Source organism: Podarcis pityusensis, assembly GCF_964106645.2.
Source record: "Podarcis pityusensis genome assembly, chromosome: 6".
Classification (NCBI taxonomy): Eukaryota; Metazoa; Chordata; class Lepidosauria; order Squamata; family Lacertidae; genus Podarcis; species Podarcis pityusensis.
In genome coordinates this window covers 7,254,587-7,268,656 of record NC_138030.1, presented here as the reverse complement: position 1 = coordinate 7,268,656, position 14,070 = coordinate 7,254,587, and the positions used below count along the sequence as shown (strand labels likewise).

The following is a 14,070-nucleotide window of genomic DNA, read 5'->3' as shown; positions in this document are numbered from 1 at the left end:
CCCTCTACAATGCAGGAATCCTAGCTAAGGAACTTGTTTTGTGTGAGAGACATTGGCTCAGGTGAGCCTGCAGGTACAGTCCAGACCTCAGTGAATACTAGTTCGCAACTCTGACGGAGATATGCACTGGCACATTTCTTAACTACTGTGAAGGAACATCTCCACTCCCATCGTTCTACCTGGACTCTGAGGTCCAGCTCTGAGGGCCTTCTGGAGGTTCCCTCCCTGCGAGAAGAAAAGTTACAGGGAACCAGGCAGAGGGCCTTCTTGGTAGTGGTGCCCGCCCTGTGGAACGTCCTCCCATCAGATGTCAAGATGTCTATCTGAGTTTTAGAAGACATCTGAAGGCAGCCCTGTTTTGGGAAGTTTTTAATGTTTGATGTTTTAGTTCATTGGAAGCTGCTCAGAATGGTTGGGGCGACCCAGGACTCAGCTACATTAGTAAAGAAAAAGCGTTTTAAATGCGCAATAACACCAGGGACTCAGCTATATAGCTGCAAATAAAATATTTTAAGAGTGTTTTACGTGCAATATACAATGTGGCACTAGATGGCGATGGCGAGAGTCATGGAAAATTCAATGTATTTTTAAAAATGCTTTTTAAAAAGCATTTTCAGAATTTTTTTTTGTATGTGTGTAGATTCTACCCCGATGGCTTTGTGGAGTTCCGACTTCCGGCAATGTGTTTTCCTGAAACTTTTTTTTAAAAGATGTGTTTAGATCCCGCCCCAGTCAGATGGGTTGAGTACAAATTATAATATTTTTATTTTTATTAATCTTAGGCAGACATCCCTGGGCGATGGAGAGTGTCTTCAGTTCTTGGAATGAGCAGAACCATAATCTGTACCCAATCATAGTGGGTTAAGCATAACTCGGAGCAGTCTCTAGGGGAAACTGTCACATCAACAGCCTTGGTGTTTGTTTTTAAAGAACAAAGCACTCCAAACCATTATTTACCAAAGCTGTAACTCCCATCAGCAGTTTCCAAGGTGCTATCAAGTATTTGTTTGATGTGTTGCATAACTGAATTTTATCCAAGCTGACTTGGCTGCTCCCTGTCCACTTAGACATCTTCGAACTATTTTTGCAAACAGGTTGCTCAAAGGGAGAACCATCTCCTGTTAACTGCATAGCATTGGTCTTGTTTTAGCTGCAGGGCATTGGGTGACGTGCCTTCAGGGTGTCGCTATTTTGTGCGAGGAATTCAAGCGGGTACCAGGAAATTTAGGTTGGCGTGGCTGACGTAGGTGAAAGCACTCTGACGCCCCTAGCAGAACAAATCCACTTTTTAAAAAATGGCAACACTCTTCCTGGGCCACGACCTTCAACAGGAACTCTTGAATCCCTTCTGAAGAGGTACCAGCCCAGACACAATAACAATGAGACCTGGGTGCGAGTGTGCTATCTTTAACCAGTTGAATGCTGGTTAAGATGTATAATAATAATAATAATAAATTTTATTTATATCCCGCCCTCCCCAGCCGAAGCCGGGCTCAGGGCGGCTAACAACAATAAAAAAGTACAACATTCTAAAATCATTTCATTGTAAAATTAATTCAACTCAAATTGCTGGCAACCATTAGGCTAAAGTTCTGTGAAGATTGCCAAAGGAGGGAGTCAGGCTGTGCCCTGACCAAAGGCCTGGTGGAACAGCTATGTCTTGCAGGCCCTGCGGAAAGATGTCAAGTCCCTCAGGGCCCTAGTCTCTTGTGACAGAGCGTTCCACCAGATTGGGGCCACAGCCAAAAAAGCCCTGGCTCCAGTTGAGGCCAGCCTAACCTCTCTGTGGCCCGGGATCTCCAAGGTGTTTTTGTTTGAAGACCGTAAGGTCCTCCGTGGGACGTACCAGGAGACGCGGTCCCATAGGTACGAGGGTCCTAGGCCGCCAAGGGCTTTAAAGGTTAAAACCAGCACCTTAAACCTGATCCTGTACTCCACCTGGTGCCAGTGCAGCTGGTATAGCACCGGGTGAATGTGATCCCGTGGCGAAGACCCCGTAAGGAGCCTCGCCGCGGCATTCTGCATCCGCTGGAGTTTCTGGGTCAGTCTCAAGGGCAGCCCCACGTAGAGCGAGTTACAATAATCCAGTCTGGAGGTGACCGTCGCATGGATCACAGTGACTGAACATTCCTTATCGCCTGTTTATCCAACACTGAGCAGGGAACTCTGTGGTTCTTTTCTCTCTCCCGGCCTGAACCTAAACTGAAGTTATTTTTAGTTCTAATGTTTTCGCAAGCGCCGTCAGGAGCCAAGAACAGGGAAATGCAGAGCTCTAGAGAACTTCTCCAAAGTTCATAAAAACAAGTGGGAGGGAAGAGGAATCTGGTTTTCGTCGCTGTCTGCCCAGACCGAGAAGTTGCTCCTGCTAAATTCATACTTTCTGCCACATCTGAGGTTATGAATATGCCACAGTGGGGAAAGCTGCACCGGTTTGTTAGGATATCTGAACCTAAGGGGTCCGGATCCAGTCACCTCGTGCCCTTGCCGTTAGCATGAAGGAGTCAAGCAAACACCAGGGTGGGTTTCACAAAGAAAAAGGTTTATTGCAGAATCTGCGCAGAGACAGCCAGTGGAATAGCTTCCAAAGACTGGCCGCCGCCCCTATTGTCTTCCGAGCATTCTTATACTGAAGCTGCAAGCTTGGCTCCCCAGTTGCTCCCCAATCAACAGGCAGAGATACACTTTATTACCTTATTAGGCTAGCTAAGCCCCCCCTCCCTTTTGCAGATCTTTGCAAATATTATTTGCTTCGCATAAATGTTTGCATCTTTGCACAGCTGAGGTGAGAAGTCAGACAGGAAAACCACTACTGGCCTGCAGAGCTGAGCCAGACAGGAAAACCACTGCCGGCCTGCAGAGCTAAACCTGCATAGCTAGAAACAATTGTTAGCTGGAGCTAGCTAAAACACGATGGAGTTTTACCTCCCCCCTCTTCTCTCCTCTCCCTTCAGGTTGAATAACTGCATGCCACTGTTAAAAGGCATAGGGAAGGAAAGGAGGAGTAAACTGACACGACAGACCACATAACAAGGGCGATAACAGGAATTTTTAGGGGGAAAGCTTTCAAGAGTCTTCTTTAATAATAATAAAAACAATATTAAAAAGTTAAATATTTGATGCAGTTTGAAAAAACAGAAACTTTCCAAAATATGGGTGCCAACTGTCCAATAAGTAGTCTGGTCTGTGCGTCTGCCTCTAACTCCTTGAACTATTGGCTGACAGTGATGGAGACTGTAGCCCAAAACATCTGGAAAGCATCAAACTGGTATTTAAAACCTGTTGGCATCCAGCGTGCCAGTTCACCAGGTTCCTCAGTCATTTTCAGAGCCTTCCATGCCATCGGTGCAAAACATTATCAGTAACTAACTAAGATCTAGGCAGCTCAATCCTGCCCACTGCTCCCCAAATCCCCGAGGGAACTTGAGCGAATCATCTTTTAAAATCAACCTTTTAAAAATATTTTGCGACAAGAGCTAACTTGTGCCAGCAGTCTACATCAGCTGTGTTGTTCTCGATACCTTGGGGACTTTTCTATTCTTACCTAAGGATTGTGTTATACAGGAACTTATAACAAGAAGCAGTAAGACCTAGCCACGCGATGGTCACCTCCAGACTGGATTATTGTAACTCACTCTACGTGGGGCTGCCCTTGAGACTGACCCAGAAACTCCAGCGGGTGCAGAATGCCGCGGCAAGACTCCTTATGGGGTCTTCGCCACGGGATCACATTCACCTGGTGCTATACCAGCTGCACTGGCTCCCGGTGGAGTACAGGATCAGGTTTAAGGTGCTGGTTTTAACCTTTAAAGCCCTAATTGGCCTAGGACCCTCGTACCTATGGGACCGCCTCTCCTGGTATGCCCCACGGAGAACCTTACGGTCTGCAAACAAGAACATCTTGGAGATCCCAGGCCACAGGGAGGTTAGGCTGGCCTCAACCAGAGCCAGAGCTTTTTCGGTTGTGGCCCCGATCTGGTGGAACGCTCTGTCACAAGAGACTAGGGCCCTGCGGGACTTGATATCTTTCCGCAGGGCCTGCAAGACAGAGCTGTTCCACCAGGCCTTTGGCCAAGGCACAGTCTGACCCCCTCTTTTGGTAATCCCCATAGAACTCTAGCCCAATGGTTGCCATTAATTTGATTCTGAATTGATTTTAGAATGAATTGATTTTAGAATGTATTTTAATTAATTGATAGTGATTTTATGTAAACTGTGTTACTTTTACTGTTGTTAGTTGCTCTGAGCCCGGCTTCGGCTGGGGAGGATTTCAATAAAAAATTATTATTATTATTATTAAGAAAAGTTAAGAAAAGATGAAATGCAATAACATTGGAATGAGCCGCATAGGTTATACACCGTACATATGAACTGTATACGTTGCACAGACTGGACTAGACCTTTACGATAGGAAATAACCAATAAAATTATCACAGTTATTATCCTTCAGCCTGTTACGCTTTGTGTATTGTGACAACTGTATTTGAGTAGCAAGGTATTGAACTTGCTTTGATTTTGATTTAGCCGAGATTCCTGTATTGCAGGGCGTTGGACTAGAGGACCCTTCGAACTCTTACGATTCTGTGAACAAGTTTTGGGCAATGATAAATCGTGGAGTTTCAGGCTGTGTCTCATTCACTTTGGTTGCTATGGCAGGAGGGGAGGCTGCCATAGCGATTGTTATGAAAACTGTCCCTCTGCGTGAGCCTCCCAGGAAAGTGTTGCCTGAAATGAACTCTTGGCTTGGCTGACAGACAATGCAATTACGCAAGCTGAAATTTGCCCTTAAAACGCCTCTTTGAAAATGGATCTCCCGTTCTTTTTCTTTTTGCCCCGCAGCACTTATTTGCTGCTGAATCCAGGCAAAGCAAAGCAAAGCAAAGCAGAGCAGATCCCCAAAATATTGTTGCTTCTGGATAAGCTTGTGCCGCATGAAATAATAATAATAATAATAATAATAATAATAATAATTTTTATTTATACCCCGCCCTCCCCGGCCAGAGGGAGCTAACACTCAGGGCAGCTAACACCAATAAAATCACAGTAAAAACATAATAGGGGAAAAAGAAGGGTGGGGGGGGACAAAAAAACCCCAATTTAAAATACAGGTTAAAATGCAATTTAAAATGCAGCCTCATTTTAAAATAGCCGATAGATCAAGACCATAAGGGGAAGGAAACATAAGGGTCAGTCTGAGTCCAAACCAAAGGCCAGGCGGAACAGCTCTGTCCTGCAGGCCCTGCGGAAAGATGTCAAAGTCCCGCAGGGCCCTAGTCTCTTGTGACAGAGCGTTCCACCAAGTCGGGGCCAGTACTGAAAAGGCCCTGGCCCTAGTTGAGACCAATCTAACCACCTTGCGACCTGGGACCTCCAAAATGTTGTCATTTGTGGACCTTAAGGTCCTCTGTGGGGCACACCAGGAGAGGCAGTCCCGTAGGTACGTGGGTCCTAAGCCGCATAGGGCTTTAAAGGTCAAAACCAGCACCTTAAACCTGACCCTGTACTCCACCGGGAGCCAGTGCAGCTGGTAAAGCACTGGATGAATGTGATCCCGTGGCAAGGACCCCGTAAGGAGCTTTGCCGTGGCATTCTGTACCTGCTGGAGTTTCTGGGTCATCTTCAAGGGCAGCCCTGCGTAGAGCGAGTTACAATAATCAAGCCTGGAGGTGACCATTGCATGGATCACTGTGGCCAGTTGCTATTATTATTATTATTCTTATTATTATTACTCCTGTTCATTCTTTTGTAAAGCGCTTTGAGGGTGTGGGTTTAAAAACACACACAATCAAGTGGCGCATACAAATTTTAGGAAATAAATAAATAAATTTGCAGCATTGCTGCATTTTTAAATAAATAAATAAAACGACTGAAAACTAAATTCTCGAACTGATCACCAATCCCATCGCTGGATTTAGACTATTGTCTTACGCGTGGCCGTGCCCCCTCCCCACTTTAGATGATGACGACGAGGATTTATTTATTTCATACCTGCCCTTCTTAACCCTAAGATGCCTGGGTTAGGTTGCAACAATTGGAACTTCAGTATTGAAAGCAGTGTGAAAGAAGCTACAATCACAGGAACAGGGAGAGCCCTGGAAACGTACCTCTCCTGTGGGGGGGGGGGTTGGACTAGATGACCCTGGGTATCCCTTGCAGCTCTACAATTCTATGATTCTATGTGTCATTCCAGAGGGCTGGAGGAGCAGGAACACTAAAAGCCTGGTTTGCTAAAAGCTAAGCTAAGCACAGTCCTCTTAGCAGTGCCCCATTTGAGGAATGGAATTGCATGGCTATATGGGGAAGGTGCCAGCCCCCTCACCCATGATTGTGGTTGCTTTCTACTGCTCCTTCCATAAAGTATGCCTTTATTTCACCATTTATGCTGCTTGGGTTTTGTTGATCTGGATTTTTAACCGTTTTAACAGTGATGTTGTCGGCTGCCTCGCAATATATATTTTTTATTTTAGGAAAGGGGAGGTATAAAATCTTTGAAACGAAATCACTGCAAACAGGTCAAAACATTAGCAGGATTTTAAATACACTTGTAATGTAACAGAACGTATAGATAACTTTGGAAGATGAAAAATTGGAGAAGTACAGTGGTACCTCGGGTTAAGTACTTAATTTGTTCTGGAGGTCCGTTCTTAACCTGAAACTGTTCGTAACCTGAAGCACCACTTTAGCTAATGGGGCCTCCCGCTGGCGCCATGCTGCCGAAGCACAATTTCTGTTCTCATCCTGAAGCAATGTTCTTAACCTGAGGTACTATTTCTGGGTTAGCGGAGTCTGTAACCTGAAGCGTATGTAACCCAAGGTACCACTGTATTGATACGCAGTTGAAAATAGAAACAAAAGGACCCATGGAAGGGATGGAGGGAAGTCAGGAAATTCAGAGTAATCTCTATATTTTGAATTTGTACTTTTTTATGTATGTTTGTTTTCTTATTTTCTTTTTCTTTCTCTCTTTTTGAAAATCAAATAAATAAATAAATAACATCTATCTATCATCTGTCATCTATCTATCATCTATCTATCTATCTATCTATCTATCTATCTATCTACCGTATCTATCTCTCTATCTATCATCCATCTATTTTGGAAATGAACAAGGAAACGACAGCAGTCCAGAACGACTTCTTTGTAAAATCCAAAACCTACCGTATTTTTTGCTCTATAAGACTCACTTTTCCCCTCCTAAAACGTAAGGGGAAATGTGTGTGTGTCTTATGGAGCAAATGCAGGCTGCGCAGCTATCCCAGAAGCCAGAACAGCAAGAGGGATTGCTGCTTTCACTGCACAGCGATCCCTCTTGCTGTTCTGGCTTCTGAGATTCAGAATATTTTTCTTCTTCTTTTCCTCCTCCAAAAACTAGGTGCGTCTTGTGGTCTGGTGCGTCATAGAGCGAAAAATATGGTATATGCATCTGCTTAGGCTTAATTGCAGGATGGGAGAATTCATCCAAGTCCCTCCCTCTCTCCTCCTCCTTCCAGGGATGAATGCCACAGAAGTCTTTCAGCCGTTCTGTTTACCTGATGCCAGGCAGCAGACATGAAACTCACAAAGCCTGCCTGGCAAGCTGCTAAAGCTTGCATTAAGAAGGGAGGGGTTCAGATCTGCCTGGCAACTGGGCCAAAGCTGCTTCCGAACACCTTGGCTTCTCCTTTCACAAGGGCAGAGGTCCCTTTGCTCCTTCTCCCAACGCCACTCGAATTATGCTGGCCTGTTTGCCTGCTGCTGAACTAGAGGCGGCAAAAGAGACTTCAAGCTTACAGCGCTATTAAATTTGCTAGTCTCTCTAAGTCTTGTTGTTTTTATCGGCCAAACAGGCAGGTTTTTTGTTTTTGTTTTTGCAAGAGGTATTCAAGCCTCTTGACCAAATTGTGGGAGGCAGTGGAAGACAGGAGTGCCTGGCGTGCTCTGGTCCATGGGGTCACAAAGAGTCGGACATGACTAAACGACTAAACAACCACAACAACATTCAAGCACATGCCAGGGAATTTATTATTATTATTATTATTAAAATATTTATACTTTTCAGATACAGTGGTACAGGGGTACATACGCTTCAGGTTATATACGCTTCAGGTTACAGACTCCGCTAACCCAGAAATAGTACCTCGGGTTAAGAAGAAGAAGAGTTTGGATTTGATATCCCGCTTTATCACTACCCGAAGGAGTCTCAAAGCGGCTAACATTCTCCTTTCCCTTCCTCCCCTACAACAAACACTCTGTGAGGTGAGTGAGGCTGAGAGACTTCAAAGAAGTGTGACTGGCCCAAGGTCACCCAGCAGCTGCATGTGGAGGAGCGGGGAAGCGAACCTGGTTCACCAGATTACAAGTCTATCGCTCTTAACCACTACACCACACTTTGCTTCAGGATGAGAACAGAAATTGTGCAGCGATGGCGCAGCAGCAGGAGGCCCCATTAGCTAAAGTGGTGCTTCAGGTTAAGAACAGTTTCAGGTTAAGAACGGACCTCCAGAACGAATTACGTAAGTACTTAAACCGAGGCACCACTGTATATACATTTCATTGATTTTACCATCATTTTGACATTTTAAAACTTGATGTCCTTCCCCCACCTTCTGCGGTTCCTTACATTTATTTTTATTTGCATGTTTGTTTATTTTCCGTTTAAATAATATAGAAAAAAACAAAACAACAACTAAAAAGAAATTAAAATAGATTGAAAACAATCCAAAAACATTGAAAACAAATATTACATACTTATATAATACTCCCTTCCCCACCCACAGCTTCCCTCCACCACAATTCGACTTCTATAAATCTCTATTTCCACCTTTATCTTTGCATTCTCCAAATGTATCATTCTTTATATTTCTTTTATCTCTTCTCTTTTCCAATTCATAGATATACTTTACATTTTTATTCTAGGCATATTAGCATATCTTTCTTAGAATAATATTTAACATATAATACATTTATTTTTAATATCTTCTGCCTAGCCAAATTCATTTAACTTACTCATTTGTTTATCTTCTTTAAATATATACTCTAATGTAACTGTAGGTTATTACACTAATCCTGCCAGCGTTCTTATCTGCTTTCCATTTATCTGTAAATATTCAACAAACCATTTCCACTCTTTGGTCAAAAGTTTGTGACCTTAAAGTGGATTAAAGCTCTCGGTCGCCCTAGTGCAAGAAACCCCCTATTAAAAAAATAATAATTAACATTTTTGTGCTTTGAGTCGGGGAAGCGCATTGGAAAGGGCAGAACGAACACCAGGGGCCTGCCTGGTGTTTTTACATAAGTAGAATGTGTCCTTTTATGTAAAATGCATCTCTGGGTTATTTGTGGGGCATAGGAATTCATTATTTTTTCCCCCAAAATATAGTCCGGCCCCCCACAAGGTCTGAGGGACAGTGGACCGGCCCCCTGCTGAAAAAGTTTGCTGACCCCTGGCAAAGACTCTTCCTTTTTAAACCAACAGTATTATGATACTCTCACTCGTCCTCCTTGCAGCAAGAAGTTCCAGGAGTGTGGCAATTAACCAGGTTTGGTTTTATTTGGAAGGATATCCCTGGAGCCTTAGGGAGTTCATAATATTTCAGTTTATTTACACTTAGACATGTTGAGCATAGATGGTGATATAGCATTAAACACCCCAAGCAGACTTCAAAAGTTCCCAGCTTCACATCAGATCTCCAGGGAGAGGGACTGAGTCAACCTAATGGCACTGAAATACTAGTTTCACATGCGGAGCTCTGGTGTATAGTCCAGAGGGGGGAAAAAACACAACTCCAGGTGTACTCAGCAGGAATTATAGATGCTCATTAACTGTCTGGATCCTTCAAACAGACCCCATTATCCAGCAATGTTTGCTCAGAGGAGAGAGGCAGGTACTTAAGCCTGAGAAGGGTTCCCTGGCCCAGTCCTCAGTGCAAACATTTTGGATGGAGCTCGCTAGTGTCTGTATGGGGTTTATAATGTTTGCTTTAACGGTGGAATAGAGATCAACAATTCTTCCAGCTGTCTGCTAGGCTAGCATTGACAGAATCATTAACCGAACTGTTCAGCAGCAGATTGCATTCATCTCCCCCAATGGTGCTTCCAGAATTTGATGGGGGGAAGGCGCCAGTTTACCAAGGACACTCTATTTTTTAAAATGCATGAAGACGACGATTTCAATTACCAGCAGCAGCTAATGCAAAACATCTCCAGGTGACTTACATAAGCAATTAAAAAAGAAAATATCCACGAAACTTAGCAAAAATAATAATAACTATTGTCATAATATAATATAACACAGAAACAGCAATAAACATGAAGGGGCCATATTAAACCAAGTCATTGCACTTTCTGGCCAACTCAGTGGACCCAGGACAAAACCCTGCGGCAGATGCTATAAGTGCGGGAAGAATCATAGCTCAGTCCTGCTCTGCATCAAAAGGTCCCAGTTTTAATCCCTGATATTAAAAGACACCTGCTTCTTGGGAGAAAAGCAATGACAAACCTAGGCAGCATCTTAAAAAGCAGAGACATCACCTTGCCAATAAAGGTCTGTATAGTTAAAGCTATGGTTTTCCCAGTAGTGATGTATGGAAGTGAGAGCTGGACCATAAAGAAGGCTGATCACCAAAGAATCGATGCTTTTGAATTATGGTGCCGGAGGAGACTCTTGAGAGTCCTATGGACTGCAAGAAGATCAAACCTATCCATTCTGAAGGAAATCAGCCCTGAGTGCTCACTGGAAGGACAGATCCTGAAGCTGAGGCTCCAATACTTTGGCCACCTCATGAGAAGAGAAGACTCCCTGGAAAAGACCCTGATGCTGGGAAAGATGGAGGGCACAAGGAGAAGGGGACGACAGAGGACGAGATGGTGGGACAGTGTTCTCGAAGCTACCAGCATGAGTCTGACCAAACTGCGGGAGGCAGTGGAAGTCAGGAGTGCCTGGCGTGCTCTGGTCCATGGGGTCACAAAGAGTCGGACATGACTAAACTACTAAACAACAACAAATTTCCAGGCAGGGTGGGGAAAAACTCTAAAGTCCTGTAGACAGGGCTGGATTTAGGTTTGATGAGGCCCTAAGCTACTGAAGGTAATGGGGCCCTTTATATGTCCAGCTGTCCTTTGTCAACAACAAATTGTCGCTATTTTTGTTGTTGAATATATGCTATATGGCAATTTATGTACCTAATAGGTATCGCAAGCCATTTGCTGATGTTGCCATGCAACCAGTCCATGCAGAATGTAGGCACCCTATATATAGAAATGAGCAAACCAGGGATATTTTAGGGAGCAGGCTAGCAGGCGGGGACCATTACTTACATCGTAGGAGCCCACACAACACAAAACACTGTTGCTGTATGTGGGTTTTATTTTATTTGTTTTTTATCTTATATCTTGGAAACGTAATAATAAAATTTAAGGTCTTATATATATATATAATAAATGTTCATAAATGTACCAACCAAGCACGTACATAGATCAGCACAGGAAGACTGACCTGAAACCATTTTGACTCCCAAGCCGACCAAATGTTTCTCTGCAAGGAGGGAGGAGGTGAAAAAAACCTTCCTAGTTACAGTAAGTGGGTAATCACCATTTCAAAGGAATGGCCAGACTACCAGGAAAGGCAATCAGATAAGGCATTATCAGACAACCTGGCAGACAGGAAAAACAACAACATTCAAATTTCTGTTGTAGACCACCTTTTCTGTGATGTAGGTATGATGTTTGTGGGGGGTGGTCTTGGGTTACACCCCTTCTGTGATGTATGTATGATGTATGGAGGGCTGGTCTTGAGCTCCAGGGCAGGGAATTTAAAATGTCTATGTAAGGGTGGGCACACCTTGGTTCTGGGTCCTCCTCCTTTCCTGTATGTGAGGGGAGCACCCTGTTGCAACAGTTCAATAAAGATCAGGCTTACTAGCTGCTTTGCTTCTCAGTATTCTCTGGTTGGCCTCTGTTATTTTCTCCTACTAATAGGGAACCCACGTAAGTACTCTATACGGGCTCTTGGATACTCCATAAGGGGAAAAGGGCAGATTTTGTTTACAACAGGACATCCAGGTGTGTTTTTTCCTTTATTTTTTTGCCCCCCCCCCCCACAAGAGAGTGGTGCCCTAAGCTATAGCTTGTTTAGCTTATACGTAAATCCGGCACTGCCAATCAGTGTAGACAGCATGAGCTAGATTGACAAAGGTTCCTAACTCAGTACAGGACAGTTTCTTATGTTCCAGTTGCTAACTGTCATGGCAAGCTTTAGCTCTGTTGCAGGAAACTCCCCCCCCCCCCAATCATTCAGTTTGTACAAACACGACACACACACACACACACTCACATGTGACATGCGCAACATTTCTGTTATAAATTCATAGTAAATCAACCATACATCGGATTTACACCGGTCTACTTTTATTTTACTCCATGAAGGAAGGGCTATCAAAGGGGGAAGGTTTGATACAGGACGGCCATAATCCCTTAACTGTAGCAGCACATACACAGGAGCCCTACTCAGTTGGCATGACAACCTTGATGGTCCCAGACAGAAGTCCATCAAGGTCACAAAGGACTTGCATATGGGAGTGGATTCAACACGGAGTGGAACAAAGGACAATGATCAGATCTTCCCTCTGGGGGCAGGAAACTGCAAGCTCCCCTTTGTCTCCTGAAAGTGACTCATGGGGAGGGGGTAAGGAGGAACCAGCCAGGTGACAAGACCCTCAGGTTGCTTCCACAACTCCTCCCTCAACCCCTCCTTTTTGTGATGTGTCACTGATGTAGTCATGATGTAGTTCTAGGGATGTAGTTTGGGGGATTAGTAACTAATAAAAGTTGGGGTCTTCTTTGTTCTGGGCTTCCATTTTGTTTCACCTGGTGGCAGGTGGGAGTCCTGTCATGACAGGCTTCAATAAAGAACAAGCCTACTTGCTGCTGTTTTGCTCTGGTATTCCTGGCTGGTGTCCTTGTTTTTTGTCCAAGGGAGCCCTCGGATTTCTCCGTTAACTGCTCCTACATGTCAAGGAACCCAAAGCACTCCTGTATCCAGGTTTTTACTGGTATCTGATCTGCTGTACCATATTAAAACAGAACTCTGCTGTTTATTCTCACTACTTCTTACAGGGGAATTTGCCTGGTGAGCCATTTCCTGGTGGCTTTTGATAAAGAGCGGCACAAATATTTAGGTATCGCTCAGTCCCTTCAAGTCCTCTCCTCTCGTACAGGAATGGCGTTTACAGTAAAGTTCAAATTCCAGAAGGGCAGCAATGTCTTGTGGCACTTTATAAAAACAAACGGCGACGTGGGCTTTGCAAGGTGAAAGTCCACATTGTCAGACACAGGGCATGTTACCTTCTGGTGAACCCGTTGTACACCCGGAAACGCAAGTTGGTGTGTGCATAAGGGGAGAGGAATGAGGGAATTGTGAACAATGAGACGAAAATACCATGAAGTGCAACAGGCATAGGAAGCCTGTGACAGACTGTGCAAAATGCCTGGTCCAAATTGAAATAAATAAGGTATTATATATATAATAAATGTTCATAAATGTACCAAGCAAACATGTACATAAATATATAAACCACATGTCTGAAGCAGCACAGGAAAACAGCCCTGAAACCATTTTGACTCCCAACTTGACCAAATGATTTCTCTGCAAGGTTAAGGAAAATAGAAAAGCCTCCCTATTGTCTTTTCCTTCAGAAATCCTGTCTCAAGGGTATGTCTGTGTATGAATAGGGTGAGCCTGTGACCTGGCTCAAGAACTAAGTGTTTGTCATTACAAAAGACTGGCCAGGCTCCCCAGGGTATCCAATCAAGTAAGCATTAACAGGTAACCTGCCAGACAGGAGATAACGCGCTCAGATTTCTGTTGTAGACCGCCCTTTCTGTGATGTACATATGACGTGTCTGGGGGTGGCCTTGGACTCCAGGGCAGGCAAATTAAAATGTCTATATTAGGGTGGGCACACCTTGGTTTGGGGTCCTCCTCCTTTTCCTGCGTGTGAGGGGAGCACCCTGTTGCAGCAGTTCAATAAAGATCAGGCTTATGAGCTGCTTTGCTTCTCAATATTCTCTGGTTGGCTTCTGTTATTTTTTCCGACC

At 44.2% G+C, this 14,070-nt stretch overlaps 1 long non-coding RNA gene across 1 annotated transcript; it reads left to right on the top strand.

The window, feature by feature from the left end:
• Nucleotides 1-767: 767 nt before the first annotated feature.
• LOC308480295 lies at nucleotides 768-3,625 on the top strand. The gene is made up of 3 exons (XR_013988005.1): nucleotides 768-1,433; nucleotides 2,118-2,429; nucleotides 2,952-3,625. It is a non-coding gene; the product is annotated as an uncharacterized lncRNA (long non-coding RNA).
• The last annotated feature ends 10,445 nt before the right edge of the window (nucleotides 3,626-14,070 follow it).